Here is a 19,909-nt window from a genome sequence, read left to right as displayed (position 1 = left end):
GCGTTCTTCTTCGTCTTGAGAAGAGATTCAACTTCTTTAGTAAACCAGGGCCCCCTCGCTCTACCACTTCCTCCCTGCCGGACAGGTACATTCTTATCAAGGACAGGGAGTAGCTGTTCCTTGAATAAGCTCCACATTTCAATTGTGCCCATCCCCTGCAGTTTCCTTCCACATCCTATGCATCCTTAATCTTGTCTAATCACATCATAATTGCCTTTCCCCCATCTATAACTCTTGCCCTGCTGTGTATACCTTTCCCTTTCCATCGTTAAAGTAAACATAACTGAATTGTGGTCACTATCACTAAATGCTCACCTACTTCCAAATCTAACACCTGGCTGGGTTCATTACCCGGTACCAAATCCAATGTGGCCTCGCCTCTTGTTGGTCTGTCTACATACTGTGTCAGGAAACCCTCCTGCACACATTGGACAAAAATTGACCCATCAAAAGTACTCAAACTATAGCATTTCCAGTCAATATTTGGAAAGTTAAAGTCCCCCATAACAACTACCCTGTTACTTTCACTCCTATCCAGAATCATCTTTGCTCTCCTTAAAGGTTTATTGGGCTGAAGGTAATTACAGAGGTAGGGTAGGAATAAGGCTATGGAGAGCTTTTAAATCAAGGCGATGAAGTTTAAAATAAAACATTTCTTGATCATAAGACAAGATTGCTTAGAGTGTACAGTCGATAGGAGAAGAGGACTAACTGAGAGTTAAGACATAGACAGCAGATGTAGATGTCATCAAGTTTATGGAAGTTAGAATGTAGGCAAATAGCCAGGAAGCAGTCTGTTATGCTCTCAGAATTATTGCTTATTCCAACCACAAAATAGAATCCCTTTTTAACCCTATTATACATTGTGAATGATAATGAAACCTACAACAAACAGGAGGAAGCCCAACAAAGTACAAATAGTTATATTTTACCTGTTCTGTAACTAAATATAGAAAAATTACACACTACGAAGTGTTACCTTTTACGAAGCACGATAGATGTTAAAGAATGCAGCTCTGTCTGAAGCAATGTGTCATCAATGAAGTGATCATTGATCTGACTGTGGTTAATTCAGTTTAACTGTTGTAACCCTAGAAATAACCAATTAGCATCTGTTTATTTTGGGATCTATCTGGTCTCAAAAGCCTACGATATGGAAGAACAGAGGAACCTTGATTATCTGAATCTCGGATTATCCGAAGAAGACTTCAAGGTCCCGCAAAGATGTTACATCAAAGAGGTAAGTCTATTCGATTTACACTTATTAAATCAAGGACTTACACAGATCTGTATTTATTGAAGTAGATGTGAAAACATTGGCAAAAACAAAGAAACACAAGCAGCTCAAGCAACAGTGACTGTATATGTTATAGGTAAGGGTTGTTACACAACCCTTTGCAAAAGTAAGTGTTTTACAGTATTCCCAGCATTTTACCGGGTTGTTCATTTTAAAATAATGCCAAGAATGTAAACGCATGCGCAAGGTGGTGCTTCTCTCTTTCTATCGCTAGACTGAGTTCCCGGACACTGATACTCTAAATGGTCTTGCGATCGTTGAAGCTGTTTGGGACCTTGTTTAATGCTGGAAATTCATGGTAAAGGTTCAGTTCTTCTAATTTTAACCTGTAATTTTCATACCGCAAAGATTAGTTTTTTTAAATTGCAGACTCATTAAAATGATAGATTTTAACAAATTCTCCAGTAGAGCACAGCGTTAGATCAATATGGCTTCCCCTGTTCAAGCTAAAATCAATTATCTGAATAATCAATTATCCGAATGAAATATGCCTGCCCATCTCGTTCGGATAATTGAGGTTCCTCTGTACATGTTTGTTATGAGCAGGAAGAATACAACCAGCCAGATTGGTAGTGGCAAAAAATTGGTATATGGGCTCCGTACACAAAACAGAAGTTAAAACTCTTTGAACATTTAAATGAGGAGCTTCACTTCTGTTGGAGCCAGGTATGAAATTTTAGTTTATCCTGAAGCATGCTGATAAACTAGGTCAAATGCAGTCATTATGATTAAAGGCACCATTCCAGACTGCAATCAACAACATGAGTGATTAGATTAGACTCCCTACAGTGTGGAAACAGGCCTTTTGGCCCAACCAGTCACACTGACCCTCCGAAGAGAAACCCACCCAGACACATTCACCCACCCTATATTTACCTCTGACTAATGCACCTAGCACTATAGGCAATTTAGCATGGTCAATTCACTTGACGTGCACATCTTTGAGTGTTTGAAATCTATCTTTCTGAAAAAGAAAACTGGGAGAGTAAATGTTCTTATCCTGATTCCAAATTGAAACTACTGCTGATCACTCTAGCCATATAAAGGCATTAGCAGAAATGATCAAAATCCCAGTTGAAGAGGCATGTTTTAATGATAACCTTAAAAATGGACAGAGGCTGAAACAACTGTGCTGCAATTCAATGTCCAGCAGTCCAAGCGGCTGAAGATGTAACCACCAATGGTAGACAGTTTAAAACTGGGATGCACAAGACTCCAGAATTGGAAGGATATCAGTGGGTTTTAGAAGGGCACAAAGATTGCCATGAGAAAGGGATGCAGGATTGACATCAAGAATGAGAACTTTATATCAAAGTAGGTCTTATCTGGAAGCCAATGTAGGTCAATTAACATAATGAAATGGATAAGTGGGGCTTGGTGTAAACAGCGATAAAAGCAACAGAATTTTGGATGAGTTCAAATTTAGAAGATAGGGTGCTGGACAAGAAACCATTAGAATAGCTGAGAATTAAGGTGATCTAAAAAAAGAGAAAATTAATGGAATTGAATGGGTTGTGGTTTGCCTCAAATTCAATATAAAGTGAAGGTAAGCATTTTATTCTTGCATTAGTTGTGTGTTTCTTTTGCAATTTAGTAAAATTGCCAATAATCAAGCTGAGGCATCATTTCCTTCATCACAGAAATGCATATGATGGCTGTCAGATATGTAATTTGTCTTATAGAATGTAGACAATTATCAGACACTTTACAATAATTTTTGAATTCTTTAATCCTCATTCACTATGGAGCTTTCCAACAAATATGCAAACATTTACTTTAAATTTCAAATCCTTGAAATTCCAGAAGAATATTGATGATGTTATATGGAAAGAAACACCAGGTTGCCCCTGACCCCACCTTACTTACGGCTGTAATTGTTACCAGTAAGTTTGACTTGGATCAATTCTAATTAGTTTGAATGCACGTCAGCTTTTAAATTACAGTTTGTAAATCACCATAATGCTCTGTATTAATCACAAGCTATGACAATGTGCAATTCGATCAGCTGATTACTACATGAAATCAATTTTCTGAAAGAACATACTCTCTTTTCATAGCAATATTCTGCAAAAACAGATCTGTATTTATTGACATTGCATTAGCTTAAATGTTAAAGCTAAATTACAAATGAACCTTCAGTGATTTTGTGGAAATAAAAAATAAATCAAGCTATAGTCCTTTTTATGGCTTATTTGCTTTAAAAACATAGCATTAAATATTAAGAAGTACATATCTCAGTTTAGAGACAAACTTTATTTTGACTCTTTTCAATTAAATCTTTTGTGGTTGTAAACATGGGGAGGTATTTAAAGAATTGAAATTGATGTAAAAAGCTCAGCAAAATATTATGACAAAATGTACAATATGTACTAAATGTGCAATAATCTTGTAACCTTGTATGTCCCACCTCAACAAAACTTTTATTGGAGAACAACCAGTATTTACTCTGATGTGCAGTTTCACTCAATAACTTTAGGCAGAGCATTCTTCCCCACAGTCACTGTATTTACAATATAGTCTGCAACAAACCAAGCTCTTGTGCAAGTTTGAAACAAGGTAAAAGGCCAAGTTAAAATTTAGCACCAACAGACATTTTTTTTCACATATAGCATGTTTTTGATCATGTCTGGCTATCGAACATTGTGGGAGGGGAGGGAGTAGCCCTTATTCATGGCTAGGGATGGACTTGTAGTCCTGGGACTGTAAGGATGGACTTGGATTCCTGAAGAAGGGCTCATGCCCGAAACGTCGATTCTCCTGCTCCTTGGATGCTGCCTGACCTGCTGCACTTTTCCAGCAACACATTTTCAGCTAGGGATGGACTTGTAGTCCATCAATGCACTTCAGTGTAGAAAGAACGATACTCAAAAATGTTAAAAAAAAGATTCAAAGAGAAAATGATCCAACAAAAATTGAGATTTGGAAACCAAAGCATAATCATGTACTCAAATTCAGATTCACATTATTTCAAATGAAACATAACATTTGTCATGTTAATGCTTAGCAAGTTGCGGCATTAAGAATCAATGGCATTATTAGGAGTCATAATTTGACAATGATTACATTTCTTACAAGCACTTCTTTACATAAGTGTATGAAATAATGAAAGTTAATGATTTACCTTCTAAATATAGTTGTAACTTCTCAGTTAATCCATTAAATCAATTAGCACAAGATAGTATCATAAAGACAGGAAAAAGGAAGTGCCCATATAATTACCACCTGATCAATCACTAACTGCAGTGACTCAGGATATCCTGGATTAGACTATATTGTTCCAATGTGTGCAAAATTGATTCCTTCAAGCACAACTTTCTTTTGTCCACTGAGACAGAGAGAAAACTTGTGTATTCGCCAAAGTGGTCAGTCAATTAAAGAACAAAATAATCTGTTTGTAAAAGGAACTTCTTTCAAATTTGTTGTCTTTTTATCAAATGGAGTTTTTAAGATGCTGGGGTTATTTTGCTTTCGTTTCACTGTAGCTTCAAGCTTTCAGATAAACTCCTGTATATATATATATGTAAGCTCCACACTTCTGCTAAACCTGTAAGTACAGTGATAGAAGGTACAAGGTAAATTCAAGAATTAGCAGAATTGTTGCCTCTTGGATTTTCTATATTAATTAGCTTGTCCATCACCCTCTCCTCCCTCTGTAAGTGACCCATGCTTGAAATTACCACATAAAGAAAAGGGAATAACTTCTGCAATTAGAAGACAAAATGCTGGAGAAATGTAGCCAGTCTATAGGATCTGTGGAGAAAGGAAGAATTAACATTTCAAGTATAATATGACATCTTCAGAGTGGTTTTAAAAAATTGCTTTTCCTGCTGTTAACGACTCATAACTTGGTCTCTCCGTTTTCATTCAAAATTTCATGCCACAAATTTTTCTTTACCTTTATTATGAACTATCTTTTCCATATATATTCAACCTTGTCATGGGGCTGGTTGGCCGCTATCTGGCACTTCTGTGTACACCTGAAATTCTCTCCAGCTTTGTATTCCATGTTGATTGGCATATTTTATTGACTAATCTTATAGTTTGTTCAAGAACACACAGACTTCCTAATCACGTAGGCTTCTCATTATATTCTTGGTTTGCAACACATTCCTAATGGGACAGCATGGTGGCTCAGTGGTTAGCACTGCTGCCTCATAGTGCCAGGAATCCAATCTCAGGTGACTGTGTGGATTTTGTACATTTTTCCCATGTCTGCATGGGCTTCCTCCCACAATCCAAACAGGTACAGATTAGGTGAATTGGCAATGCTAAATTGCCCATAGTATTCAGGGATGTGTAGGTTAAGTGCATCGGTCAGGGGTAAATGTAGAGTAATAGGGTAGGAGGATGGGTCTAGGAGTGTTGTTGTGGACTTGTTGGGCTGAAGGGCTTGTTTCCACACTGTAGGGATTCTATGATTCTTGTCCTAAGTAGACCCTTTATCCTGCCTTCTCTCTTTCTGTACTGCCACTGTTTGATCTCTACCTCGTGTTAAAAGGATTCCTTCGGATGGCTTGTCATCCCTTTCTATGAACATGTTCACTACCAGACTGACTGTTTGAGCTCACACTGCATTCTATCATTTTTTAATCTGTGCACTTCATGTTTCCAATCCCTGTCCCTAACCTGCTTGTACAGCTACTTATCATAGCTCTTCTCCATTGACTAGCCCTTCTGGTAACTATTTGTTATTAGATCCCACTTTTGGCAGTCATCCTTTGGACTAATGGCCTCATTAACCATCAGAATGAATCTGTCCCTTATCAGACAAACCATCAATTGTGGTAGCTTCGCCCTTCTAGCAATGTAACATTTGTGTATGACAGGTACAAGGTTCTCATTACTTTCTGTGAGTCCTTCAGAATCTGAAAAATTGTAATTGGTAACCTTGAAGAGCGTATCTAAACAGTTCCCATGCATGGTTCCCATGCTGTAAAGTTATTATTTTTCTGCCTTTATAAATAAATACTAACAAACTTCCCCCGATCTCTCCATTCCTTTATACCTTCCCATATAATAAAACATATCTTCCTGATTCAAAACAAATTCCAATGGCCTTAGCTTATACTTTATTCAATTTTTTTTCACGAGATTTTGGCTTTAATGAAAGCCTTTCTTCCTGCATTCTTCCTATCGCTCTGAGAAAGTAATGTTAATGTTTGCCCTTTCCCCCAGCTAGGCACTGATCACTTATTTTTGATGGAACTTTAGGATCCCTACTAAAAACTAACTGATATTGACTATTTCCTCTCACTATTTGCAATACATTCTTAGCATCATTAATGCAAATGTTAACTTACAGTTTGTCTGCTCTGCCAAAATTTTATTATCTATTTTGTCTATCGCTGCATGGTTCTTTTCACATACCCTATTGCTAAAAAAAAGCTTTCTGCTATCATTCATAAGTATTGTGCTCATATTTGTACATTTGTCTCTAAATTCATTGTGCCGGTGTTGGACTGGGTGGACAAAGTTAAAAATCACATAACACCAGGTTATACTCCAACAAGTTTACTTGGAAGTACTACCTGATGAAGGAGCAGTGCTCCAAAAGCTAGTACTTCCAAATAAATCTATTAGACTATAACATGGTGTTGTGTGATTTTTAATCTAAATTCATTGTTAGTAAAGTCCTCTCATTATCAGTGAGAAATTTGTATTGCTGGTCCAAGTCTGTTTCCTGTGTAATTTTCCATTCCCTTTTCCACAATTATTTTCTTACCTTTACTATATATTATTTTGATTTAAAAATCTAGTTTGTCAAATCTACAAAATGTATCTTTTTTCTTTAACCCATATCTTTAAAGTATGTTGCTCTCAGTGTGGCCTCCTCTACATTGGGGAGACAGGATACCAACTTGCGGAACGTTTCAGAGAACATCTCTGGGACACATGCACTAAATAGCCCCACCACCCTGTGGCCGAACACTTTAACTCCCCCTCCCACTCTGCCAAGGACATACAAGTCCTGGGCCTCCTCCACCCACCAAACTCTAGCCATCTGACGCCTGGAGAAAGAATGCCTCATCTTCCACCTTGGAACCCTCCAACCACACGGCATCAATGTGGATTTCACTAGTTTCCTCATTTCCCCTCCCCCCACCTTATCCCAGATACAACCTTCCAACTCGGCACCACCCTCTTGAACTGTCCTTCCTGTCAATCTTCCTTCTCACCTATCCGCTGCACTCTCCTCTCCGACCTTCACCCCTACCTTCATCTACCATTCCCAGCTACCTTCCCCCCAGCACCCCAATCCCATTTATCTCTCAGCCCCCTTGGGCCACCCCCTCATTCCTGATGAAGAACTTATGCTTGAACTTATGTTGACTTTCCTGCTCCTCAGATGCTGCCCGATCGGCTGTGTTTTTCCAGCAACACATTGTTTGACTCTGATCTCCAACATCTACAATCCTCACTTTCTCCCAGTCATTGCCACTACCTCATTGAAATCTCTCACCAAAGAAAGACTTACTATAGGCTGTGATTATGTCCTTCAATTTACAGTCATAGAGTCATAGAGATGTACAACTCATCCATGCCGATCGGATATCCTAACCTAATCTCGTTCCTTTTACCAGCACTTAGCCCAAGACCCTCCAAATCTTCCCTATTCATGTACCCATCCAGATGCCTTTTAAATGTTGTAATTGTATCAGTCTCCACCACTTCCTCTGGCAGCTCATTTCATACATGCACTACACTCTGTGTGAAAAAGTTGCCAGATGTCCCTTTTAAATCTTTCCGTTCTCACCCAAAACCTATGACCTCTAGTTCTGGACTCCCCCAACACAGGGAAGAGCCCTTGTCTATTTATCCTATCCATGCCCCTCATGATTTGATAAACCTCTATAATGTCACCCATCAGCCTCTGACGCTCCAGGAAAACAGCGTATTCAGTCTCTCCCAATAGCTCAAACCTTCCAACCCTGGGAACATCCTTGTAAATCTTTTCTGAACCCTTTAAAGTTTCACAACATCTTTCCTATAGAGGGAGACCAGAATTACACACAGAATTCCAAAACTGGCCTAACCAATTTCTTGTATAGCTGCAATATGACCTCCCAACTCAGCAGTTAACTATTTACCTGATGAAGGAGCAGTGCTCTGAAAGCTAGTACTTCCAAATAAACTTGTTGGACTATAACCAGGTGTTGTGTGATTTTTAACTTTTTCCACCCCAGTCCAACACCAGCACCTCCACATGTTCATCATCAATGGCCTACTTAATAGCAGCATTTTACTGGACACGAGCCTGGGATAATAAAATGATTGATTCCAACTATTTTACAAAGAATGACCACTCTTATCAAAATTTAGGATATCATCCCCAAATCTGAAACTAAAGGAACACTCAAATTCCTTAACTTTGTCCCAATCCTTATTACTCTGAGTCTAGGGAGCATTTTAGCCAGTCTATTCCACATACTGTAGATGCACATTCACTGTCTAAAACTACACAATTGAAAGACTGTGCCACCAACACATACATCACTGGCTTGAAACTTCTTGTGACCAATAAAATGCCCTCTCTTTGATACATATATCCATCAGCTCACTCTTAATCTTCCATTTCATGCTAAGAGTGAGCTGATTGGTTGGCAAGTCAACAATGATTGGTAGAGATGTTGCCATGGAGAATTCGTCAGTTAATGCTGATTGACAGATACTTGCCAAGCTTTATTTAAACTTTAAAGGTTGAGGGATAATTTAGTTGAGGCTCTTAGGATTTTGAAAGGAAGGTATAGGTAGATGGAACAAAACAGTTTCTTCTGTTCAGAGAACATGACATTAAAACCAGAGCCACAGTATTGAGGAGAGAAGAAACAGGAGTTTGGTAAAGCATTAAAACACTCTCTTACAAAGTACAGAAAATGTGGTACAATTAATAAAGTCTTTTTTTTTCGTGGGCTATGAGTGTAATTGCTGGAAAAGCACAGCAGGTCAGGCAGCATCGGAGGGGCAGGAGAATCAATGTTTCAGACATAAGCCCTTCATCAGGAATGAAGTCTTTCCTGATGAAGGGTTTATGCCCGAAATGTCGATTCTCCTGCTCCTCGGATGCTGCCTGACCTGCTGTACTTTTTCCAGTGCCACACTCTTGACTCTGATCTCCAGCATCTGCAGTCCTCACTTTCTCCGTGAGTGTAATTGGCAAGACTTCTGTTTGTTTCCCACCCTAACTGCCTTTAAATTGAGGAGCTTGCTAGGCCATTTCACAGAGCAGTTACCAGTGAACCACATTGCACATTTGCTATCCAAAGGTGTTAAAAGATGTGCAGGTGCCTGCAAAGCCAATCAGATAGACTAAGAATACTAAACAGATTTGATTTCATGGGAATGATGGAACAGGCTTGACAGGTTGAATGGTCTCTTCCTATTTCTACGTTTTTATTCCACTATAACCCTCCAGTCATTCCTCTCTGTTGGGGCAATCCTTTTATAATGCTTTCAACAGACTTGTAAGCCTAGAGACAGTAACATGTCTAATAATTAACCTAAATGAATGTTTCAAACACAAATACATCAACATTGCATAGAATGGAATATGTTTAACATCACGTCATAAATCATCTGTGCAGGAAACCTCGAGATGTCAATCACAAAAAGGCATTATACAACTCTGAAGGTCTACTGAGTTAAACATACATCTTCCATTTATTGTGTTTCTCACTTTACTGTTTGACTCAACACTACCGGGGGTTTTATGTCCCCAGTTCATTGCACAGATAACCAGACAGGAATGAGCGGCCTCATATCCTTTCATACTATGCTGTTGCTTCCTCTCCTTGCTTTTCAAAAAGCGTACTACAGACCTTTGATGTAGATCCTATGGTGACCTAACGTCCTTTTAAAAAAAATGCAATCTCCTCTTTTCTGTTGCACTCCGCTTCTATTGGAAGCCCGTGTTTTAAAAACGCGTGGGTGCGAAATTGGATTGCTCCCGAAATTGCGCGTGAAAATCACGACGCAGTATTGACCCGTGCCCATTCACATTGGATGCCAGCAGCTCCCTGGGCGTGCAGCCCAGCGCTCAACATCCTGCTGAACTGGCGGCATGCCTCAGCGGGGGTGGCATTCGTGGGAGGTGAACATCATTTAAAGCAAGCCCGCTATACTTTAAGGCAGACTGCATGTTTTGAAAGATGAGATGTATACTCATTGGCATAAGGCCTGGAGTTGGTGATCAGGTTGACATTAAATAACGTGCAATCCCTACAACAAATGCCTTGTTCGTGGACGAGGCTGCAAACAAAATTAGGCGACCAGGAAATGGTGGATGGCATGGAGCCAGGTAAGGAAGGGTGAGAGATTAGTAAAACCTTCAGCACAAAGTAAGAACAGCAACAACTCAGTGTGAAGTAGTTAAGCAAAAGAGTCCATATCAAAACCTAAGGGTAGACCTGTCAAACTTCTGCAAAACAATAAGCATTAGGCCAATGGCTGAAAAATAACTAAAGAAGAACACGAGTCTGTTTATTAGATACTGAATTTCGTTTTATCTCGGAGAAGTTATATAGAGAAGTAGTGTATATGGGTAATCTGAAATGGTTCTTTATCATTTCCCCTTTTTGTTCAGAGATGACATCAGAGCACATCATGTGCTCCCTCTCCAATGACACCTGGCATGAACGTAACTGCAGAACAGAAGCAGACAGTTGGCAGAGATGACACTCCACAGCCTGCTGCCTTGAGCTATTTATAGCCAGCTTGACCAGAGTCAGGAGCAGACCCACAAAGAGATCCTCCAAACTTCCACACCACTCTGCACTGGATGCCCAAAGATCAGCAGCATGGAGCTGAAATGCAAGCAAAAACAAACAACCAAAAAGGGAGAGCAAACACCCGCAAACACGGGTGGCACAGGGGTTCAGTGGTTAGCACTGCTGCCTCACAGCGCCAGGGACCCGAGTTCAATCCCAACCTCAGGGGACTGTCTGTGTGGAGTTTGCACATTCTCCCCGTGTCTGCGTGGGTTTCCTCTGGGTGCTCCAGTTTTCTCCCACAATCCAAGGATGTGCAGGTTAGGTGAATTGGCCGTGCTAAATTGCCCATTGTGTTTAGGGGTGTGTAGATTAGGTACGTTAGTTGGGCTAAATAAAGGATAGAGGAATGGGTCTGGGTGGATTACACTTCAGAGGGTCAGTGTGGACTTGTTGGGCTGAAGGGCCTGTTTCCACACTGTAGGGATTCTAATGACAATATACACATCGTCCATAGACTGCACAGCTCCACAAAATAAACAGCTGGGCTGGGAGTCCGTGACCACTGCAATCTGCAGTTATACAGGACTGCTGCGTGGAACACCCTCCACCTCAGGTCCCTGATGGAAAGCAAGAGCCCTCCACTGAGGATCCCTGTTACCTCCCCTTTATCACCAGCAGAAGAATTCTAGTTACATGGAGGTTACCAGATTGCACAATGAGGATTTAGTAAAAATTGTAATCTGACTTGTCTTCAAATCAAACTTCTTGAAAAAAAGGTTTCTTTTTCCTTGCTGTACTATCAGTGAAAACAGATAATTTTAGTAGTAGCTTTTGTATTTATAAATATATTTTTGACAAAATGAATCTGTGGAATTCAAATTTAGCAAGCGAATGAAACAGGTAGCAGAAAACATTCACAGACTGAATAGCTTTGCAGCAGAATGCTCAGAGAGGAGTTGGAGTCTGTTATTTCCTCCCATATGTGAATTCCAAAATTCTCAGCAAGATCTGCAAGACAGAATTATTTTCTATCAACCAGTCTGGGACATGTTATGGGGGGCATGGATAGGATAAACAGACAAGGTCTTTTCCCTGGGGCGGAGGAGTCCAGAACTAGAGGAGATAGGTTTAGGGTGAGAGGGGAAAGATTGAAAATGGACTTAAGGGGCAACGTTTTCACAAAGAGGGTGGTGTGTGTATGGAATGAGCTGCCAGAGAAAGGGATGGAGGCTGGTACAACCACAGCATTTAAAAGGCATATGAATAGGTGTATGAATAGGAAGGGTTTAGAGGGATATGGGTCAAGTGTTGGCAAATGGGATTAGATTAGGTTAGATATCTGGGTTGGCATGGACGATTGGACTGAAAGGTCTGTTTCCGGGCTGTACATCTCTATGACTCTACCTCCAGGGTTAGTGGGACTGGAACCTGCAGCTTCTGACTCAGACACCACAAAACCCTCTCCCATTCGGTCCGGATAGAAATTTGTAATTACCATATTCAGACATATGATGGCTCACCTCTGGACTAGGACTTAAATTAAGTCTCCTGGCTTATCACTCTAGCACAAAAGCCCTTGGACTTGGGGACAGTCACTAAGCTGTGGGTGGGTGTTTCTGATACTTGTGGGAAATGTAAGGTGCAATATCTCACTGGATTATGCAGTACAGGAAAGGCCCAGGTCCATGCTGTGCACCTGTTCTCACCATAGGGAGCAATGGAGTGCTAAAGACATTTTTTCACTGAAGCACAAATCGAAAGGTTACAGAACTATGGAAACTTCCATCTACTTTCTAAAAAAAACTTATTTTGATGTATTCTTTTGTACTTACAGTCAATAGTGCAGTGTGCAATATCATTTCACAATATATCTCTAGCCAAAATCAGTTGCAATAAACTGAATTGTAGTGTTGGTGTGCTTTAAGCCCATGTATGTATTTGATGTAGTCAGTACATGACTGATTTGCATTTGAATTGCCTTGATCTCAACAATTTAGGAAATGACCAGTTATCACTGACCTGTTTGGGCTATTAGGGATGGGCAACCAATATTGCCCAAGGAAGAAATGCTCGTGTTTCACAAACAAATATTAAAAATGTCACAAAGCTAGATTATTGAACTCTGACCTCTATTAATGAAGCTATTACTTTTGCTGCTGTGGTCAAGGTACCAAACTAAACAGACAAGATAACTAGTTTGTTAATGCAAGGATCTGGTTCTCAAGTGTCAAGGCTATTAAATGAGTGAATGCTCATTCTTCAAATTTAATGATTTGTGGTTATAAAAGTTAAAATTGTATTATCATTGTATGACAAAACTATTGTCGTCAGATTACTGGTTGCACAGAAACTGTCAAATATCACCTTTCTTTGTAACTCTGAGGTCTCTTTCTTTCTTTTAATTTGTCCTTAGCAGCAGTAAAGATGCTAATTATACCTTTGCTCCTTGAGCTTGTCAACTCTGGAAAATAAATTGGCAGGTTTTAATTGCTAAACTAGCTGAATTTCAAGGTGAGAACAATTGGAGCACCTTTGGTATTCACTGTAAACAGCTGGAGTTTACAGGTGGAAAACAGGACCTTACAGAAGAATATGCAATAGTGGTCACTGCCTGTAATTTCTAAAAAACAGTATTTTTCATACTCCTTTATCAAAAAATATCACAATCAAATCCCTCTTCTTCTCACCTCTAATGAATAAAAATAACGTATGATTCTCAAAGTCCATATCTTGCTGATTCTGTCAGTTCGATAAATCTACCATCTTGGTCTCCCTCACTCATTCCTGCACCCTCCCTCCTCAAACACAGCCTCTCACTGCAAAATGTTCCAATTTTTCCCATGGCCATTACCTACACTACACACTTTATGAGACCTGGCACCAGTTTATTAGATGCTATCCTAGACCATAGGGTTAGAACATAGAACATAGAAAAATACAGCGCAGTACAGGCCCTTTGGCCCTCGATGTTGCGCCGATCCAAGCCCACCTAACCTACACTAGCCCACTAACCTCCATATGCCTATCCAATGCCCATTTAAATGCCCATAAAGAGGGAGAGTCCACCACTGCTACTGGCAGGGCATTCCATGAACTCACGACTCGCTGAGTAAAGAATCTACCCCTAACATCTGTCCTATACCTATCACCCCTTAATTTAAAGCTATGCCCCTTTGTAATAGCTGACTCCATACGTGGAAAAAGGGAGGTATTGGGAAAGGCTGAATTGGCTGGGGCTGTTTTCCCTGGAGCGTGGAGACTGAAGGGTGACCTTATCGAGGTTTATAAAATCATGAGGGGCATAGACAGGATAAATAGACAAGGTCTCTTCCCTCTGTTGGGGGAGTCCAGAACTAAAGGTCATAAGTTTAGGTGAGAGGGGGAAAATATAAAAGAGATCTAAGGGGCAAGTTTTTCACACAGAATGCTGGAATGAGCTGCCAGAGGAAGTGGTGGAGGCTGGTACAATTACAGCATTTAAAAGGCATCTGGATGGGTATATGAATGAAAAGGGTTTAGAGGGATATGGGCCAAGTGCTGGCAAATGGGACTAGGTTAGGTTAGGATAACTGATTGGCATGGACGAGTTGAACTGAAGGGTCTGTTTCCGTGCTGTACATCTCTGTTACTATGACAAACTCATAAGCTTCTCGACTTATGCACAATTTCACTACCTTCTTTAACAAACTCAAATGCTGTTTCCCTATCATTCAAAAATTCATTTAAAAAGATTATATGTAAACCTCTCTGACTGCAGCGCTGTCTCTAGCTTCCTCTAAGACAACCTCTGTTAAGATTTATATGGTTTTCCACCTATTCCTTCCTGTTGTAGGCTCACCAGTCCGATCTTACATACTATCTTACTTTTTCACTCTTGGACAACGTATATTTCCCTTATCCTCAATCAGATGCGCCAACTCCTGGATTTTCCAGGAATGAAGAATTCATTTCCACGAGACTGATGTAGGTATCCTGGGAGAAGGGTTATAGAGTTATCAAAAGAGTTTTGTTTCTTTCTCTGTTGATCACTTACAAACATGAGGCTGTTTGCCTCATAGCTAATTGAGTAATCTCTGGCTAATGCTGAATCTGCTTGGTTTTCAACTTGCAATTGAAAGGGATGCACTTGGATGATGATATCTGTGATGACCAATGCATGAAGCATATGGTCCACTAGTTGGAGCTGGAGGTCATGTGAATATGTCCAATTGCGACAATGACTGTCGTTCATTCTCAGCCTGATGGCTTGCTACCTTTTGCAATCAATACAATCATGTGACCGAATGGGCTGATTCTCTCAGAGCTTTGGATACAGTGCATAGAATAAATTCAGTCAGAGCTAGTGACCCTTGTCCCACGATTGATAACAGAATTTTAAATTACCCTATTTTTGCACTCCAGGGGTGTATTCTTCAATTTTTCACAGCTTTCCTATCTATTTTCCCACCTTCTGGCAGAAAATGTAAAACATTGTCACACATTGCTCATCACTGAAAAATCTGAGGTACGGATGAGAATTTGTAGATGATACCATACTGGACAGGACAGCTAATATTGTGGAAAAATAGCCCAAAATACAGGAATATAATCTTGAAACCACCCACTTTCTACTCCAGCCCTGCAAATTACCACATTCATTCACCTCAAATTTACAACCTGCCTTTGTGATTCTCTTCTGGAGCTTTCTCTCTCTCTCTCTCTGTTACGCGCTTTTCCTGGTTTAAGAGCACACATTGTAAACTCAGTGAAATGATGAAACTCCTATTGACACAAAGGCTGCCACAAGGTTGAAATTCTCTCCCAGAAATGACAACTGATGGGTCCTTCACCAAGATGGCGCCCATGCTCCCCACTCCCAAACCACTCACTTTGTCCTCACCAAGATGGCAGCTGGTTGCCAGGTTAACCTGAGAGGACTGTCCCCTTGCAAGATAAACATGGGGTTTGTGGGGGTATCCCCACATCCCCTCCTCCTGCGGTGTCCTTTCCTATCTGGTCTCACAATCTCCATCCTGGGGCAAGAGTAGGATCTTGTCGCTCAGACCTAGTGACCTCCCTGGGATGTTTCTGAAGCCTCTGTGCAGCACAATGGGCCAGTGGCTAGCGCTGCTGCCTCACAACACCAGAGAGCCAGGTTCAATACCAGCCTCGGGTGACTATCTGTGCGGAGTTTGCATATTTTCCCATGTCTGCATGGGTTTCCTCTGGGTGCTTCAGTTTTCTCCCATAATCCAAGAATGTGCAAGTTAGGTGAATTGGCCATGCTAAATTGCCCATAGTGTTCAGGTTAGATGCATTAGTCAGCGGCAAATTTAGAGTAATAAAGTAGGGGAATGGGTCATGGTGGGTTATTCTTTGGAGGGTTGGTGTGGACTTGTTGGGCCAAATGACCTGTTTCCACACTGTAGGGATTCTATGAGTCTATGTAACTGACTCCTGCTTGGAACCTTAATGCAATTGAAATTAAAGATAATTAAGTGTATGGTGAACCATCTTGGTTGAAGGAAGGACAAGGACAGCAGATATATAGAAACACCCACCTCTGCAAATTCCCCTCCAAGCCACTCATCTTCTTGATTTGGAAGTCTGTCATGTGGTAGCTCACCACCACCTCCTTAAGGGCTACAAATGCTAGCGCAGCCAACAATATTTTCCTTCCATGAATGAAAAGAAACTGAATATAACGTATTTACCAGTAGATTGAATATATCATTTAGAAGGAATTTATTATGCAGAGAGTGCTGAGAATATGCAATTCATTGGTACATGGACTGCTTAGGGCTGTAATGATTATAACGAGGTCAGCCAGGTAGACCTCATAGACTATGAGTTCCCTGATTGGGGCTGTTAATCTGGTCCAATTAAGGAGCCTGGCTGACAGATATAAACAGAAGTGTCCCTCCCCTTCATTGTTTGATCATGCAGCATTGCCCTTTGATGTGAAGGGCACTGCTTGTCACTGACCACTCGGGTGTTTCCTCTCTTCCTGGTGGTGAAAATTGAATAAAGATTTGTACACCTTGTGTCTTTCACTGTGTCTCACACTTGCACACACACACACAACATGGGTGCTGGGGAAAAATAAACAGGAGTGTCACATCCTGTCTACTCTGAGAGCTGGCTCTGAGGGAGCTGGATTAGTGTCAAGGACTCTCCCCATGTAAATAAAGGTGATGTGATATTGGCCTGTGTAGAGTTATTTCAAAAACAAATAGCACTTTTCCATTTAAAGGGAGCATTGACATATACATGAATGAAAAGTAATCAGTGGGATGCAGATTCGAGTGGGCAAAGGTAGAGTGGGAGGAAACTCATAGAGCTTAAATACCAGGGTTGAGTAGTGGGCCGTGTTACCACGCTATGCACAGTCATTCAAAACCCCCACAAAGACTATTTTTTTGTGCAGCTTCAATCACCTCTTTTAAATTTTATCCCAACAGTTTGGTAATTTTCCTATAAAAACCTTGAAATATGTTGTTTTTTTTAAATGTTCTATCTAAACTGTAGGTTGTGTCATAATTTACCATCTTTTTAATACCACTCCTTCATTTCCTTTCTGATTTCCAACTTTTAAATAGCTATTGAATTGTCAGCAATGAGTTGGGATCTGTTTTGTTAGCCTTTGCGTTAATTTTGCTCATTGAAGAGCAGACCCAACAAGAAGGGACAACTGCAAATTTGAGAAGATGCAGAATTACAGATTGCCAAAACTCCCAGAAGTTTAAATCTTGCTCACTGTTTTCCATATCACTAAAACATGAGTGTCAGTGAGGTCATTTTGTGAATGGCATTGGCTAATTCATGATACTGCAACAATACTGTTTCTAACTGTGAACCTTAAATCAGGGGAGAAGACTCAACTGTTTGTGTCCACTTCAACTAGTGTTAACAATATAAAATTGACAAAAGCAAGCCGCTGTTTAGTGTGTTTCAACAATGAATATCCTATAGTGCATTTGTATTACAAAATTCAGATAGATTGTGAGATGGCACATTCTGATACAACATTCGAAAATAGACACTTTCCAGTCATATTGTGGGCTGTGAGCAATTTGAATGCTTGGCAGTCCTGTGTAGTAACACAGTACCAGTCTGTACAAAAGAGTTGTTATTCCTCTTGAAGACATCAGGGAGAAGTAGTGCTCATGACTGAATAAGTGAGTTGTTTGATTGTGGTACCTTTTAACATTTATTCCCTGGTTAGCTTGATTTATTCCTCCAATTAAAGTGAGCTGTTTGCTACCCAGAACATTCATGAGGAATGGCTTTGACTTTCAATTTTTGAAATTAAAGTCTCACGTGTCTTTTTGGGATACGTTTCTACCAGTGCTTTACTCAAGTGGATGTAGAAACTCAGTAGACTGATCATGGGGATCAAAGGGGTTGATTCCTCACTTATTGATCACATAAAGAGTTTTCCAAAGATTGATTAATATTTTTTGATGTCCATAGTTCAGGAACACTAAATCTAAATATATTGCCACACTGGCTAAACACAGCAACCAGCACAGATCAGGAATTGAATCAGGCAGCATTCCAGTTGTAATTGCCAGAATGAAGGAGACAATTCAGAGCTTTAATTGACTTATACCTGCAATGAGTGAAGGATTCTCTTATTAAGAAAGGTTGTGCAGATGAGGTTTGAATCTTTTCAAGTTTCGAAGAGTATGAGGTGACTTAATTTAAACATTTAAGATCCTGAGGGGCCTTGGCAGGGTAGATGTGGAGAAGATATTTCCACTTATGAGGAAGTAGGCTTCGTCTGTTTTCCCGAGAGTGTTGGAGGCTGAGGAGTGGCCTTATTAAGGTTTATAAAGTCATGTGGTGCAAAGATAGGGTAAATGGACAATATCTCTTCCCTGGGTTGGGGTTGTCCAAAACGAGAGGGCATAGGTTAGGTTGAGAGGGGAAGACCTAAAGGGGACCTAAGGGGACGACTTTTTCACACAGAGGGTGGTATGTGTATAGAATGAGCTGCCTGGGAAAGTGGTAGAGTCCAGTACAATTATAACACTTAAACTGGCATCTGGTTGTATGTATGAATATGAAAGCTTTAGAGGGATATGGACCAAATGCTGGCAAATGGGACTAGATATCAAGATGATCTGTTTCCATGCTGCATATCTCTATGACTCTATGAGAGAAACTATAACTATTGTTGTTTGAGAATCAGGATGTACCATTTTAACCAAGATGAGGCAATTTTTTTTCTCTGTGTCTTTGAAACCGTCATTCTGTAAATATGGTGGAAGCAGAGTAATAGTCATAGAACACTGAAACAGAACCTTTGGTTCAACCAGTCCATACCGGACATAATCCCTAGTCCTTTAATCTTTTTAAGGTGGGATGATTGATTCTTACTAAGCAAGAGGGTGAAAGGTTATCAGAGATAGGAGAGAGTGAATTTTGAGGTTACAATTAGATCAGGCATGATCTTATTGAATGGCAGAGTGGGCTCAAGAAGCTAAATGGTGTCTTTCTGTTGCTGATTGTATGTTTGTGTGAGTTCATTTGGTCACTGGCAGAGTTTTAGACCTTTTTTGGAGGAGGAATATCACTAATTACTGTGCTTCAAAAGACATGATTGGATGATTCCAAAGTAATACTGTTAAGAAAGGCATATTATTTGAAGGATTCCTCTTAGACTCAGGACAGATTTAATCCCCTTCTTACTGCTCCACATCCCTCACCTGCCTCTGCTCCTTACACACATAGAAAACATCGCCAATAATGTGGCTAGTTTACACATTGCCATTTGTAGGACCTGCATCGCCAATATAGGCCTGTGCTTGTAGGAATGAGTTTGTCAGTATAAGTTTACATATTGGCATTTCACATGCTTCAGGAACTAGGTGTTTTGTTAACCATGGCAGAATGAAGAGAGGAAAGGGAAGATCACTCATAT

The 19,909-nt window shown here is 40.2% G+C and overlaps 1 long non-coding RNA gene across 1 annotated transcript in view; it reads left to right on the top strand.

Annotated features, from left to right (window-relative positions):
* The first annotated feature begins 10,405 nt into the window (after nt 1-10,405).
* The window catches only part of LOC122556073 (uncharacterized), a 51,122-nt gene continuing 41,618 nt past the window's right edge, over nt 10,406-19,909 (top strand). Inside the window, exon 1 of the long non-coding RNA XR_006313459.2 lies at nt 10,406-10,592. This is a non-coding gene — a long non-coding RNA (uncharacterized LOC122556073). The remainder of the gene's footprint in view (nt 10,593-19,909) is intronic.

Source organism: Chiloscyllium plagiosum, unplaced genomic scaffold (assembly GCF_037043375.1).
Source record: "Chiloscyllium plagiosum isolate Xiang-an unplaced genomic scaffold, Cpla_swu_hap1 HiC_scaffold_13, whole genome shotgun sequence".
Lineage (NCBI taxonomy): Eukaryota > Metazoa > Chordata > Chondrichthyes > Orectolobiformes > Hemiscylliidae > Chiloscyllium > Chiloscyllium plagiosum.
This window is presented reverse-complemented; position numbering and strand designations above follow the sequence as displayed.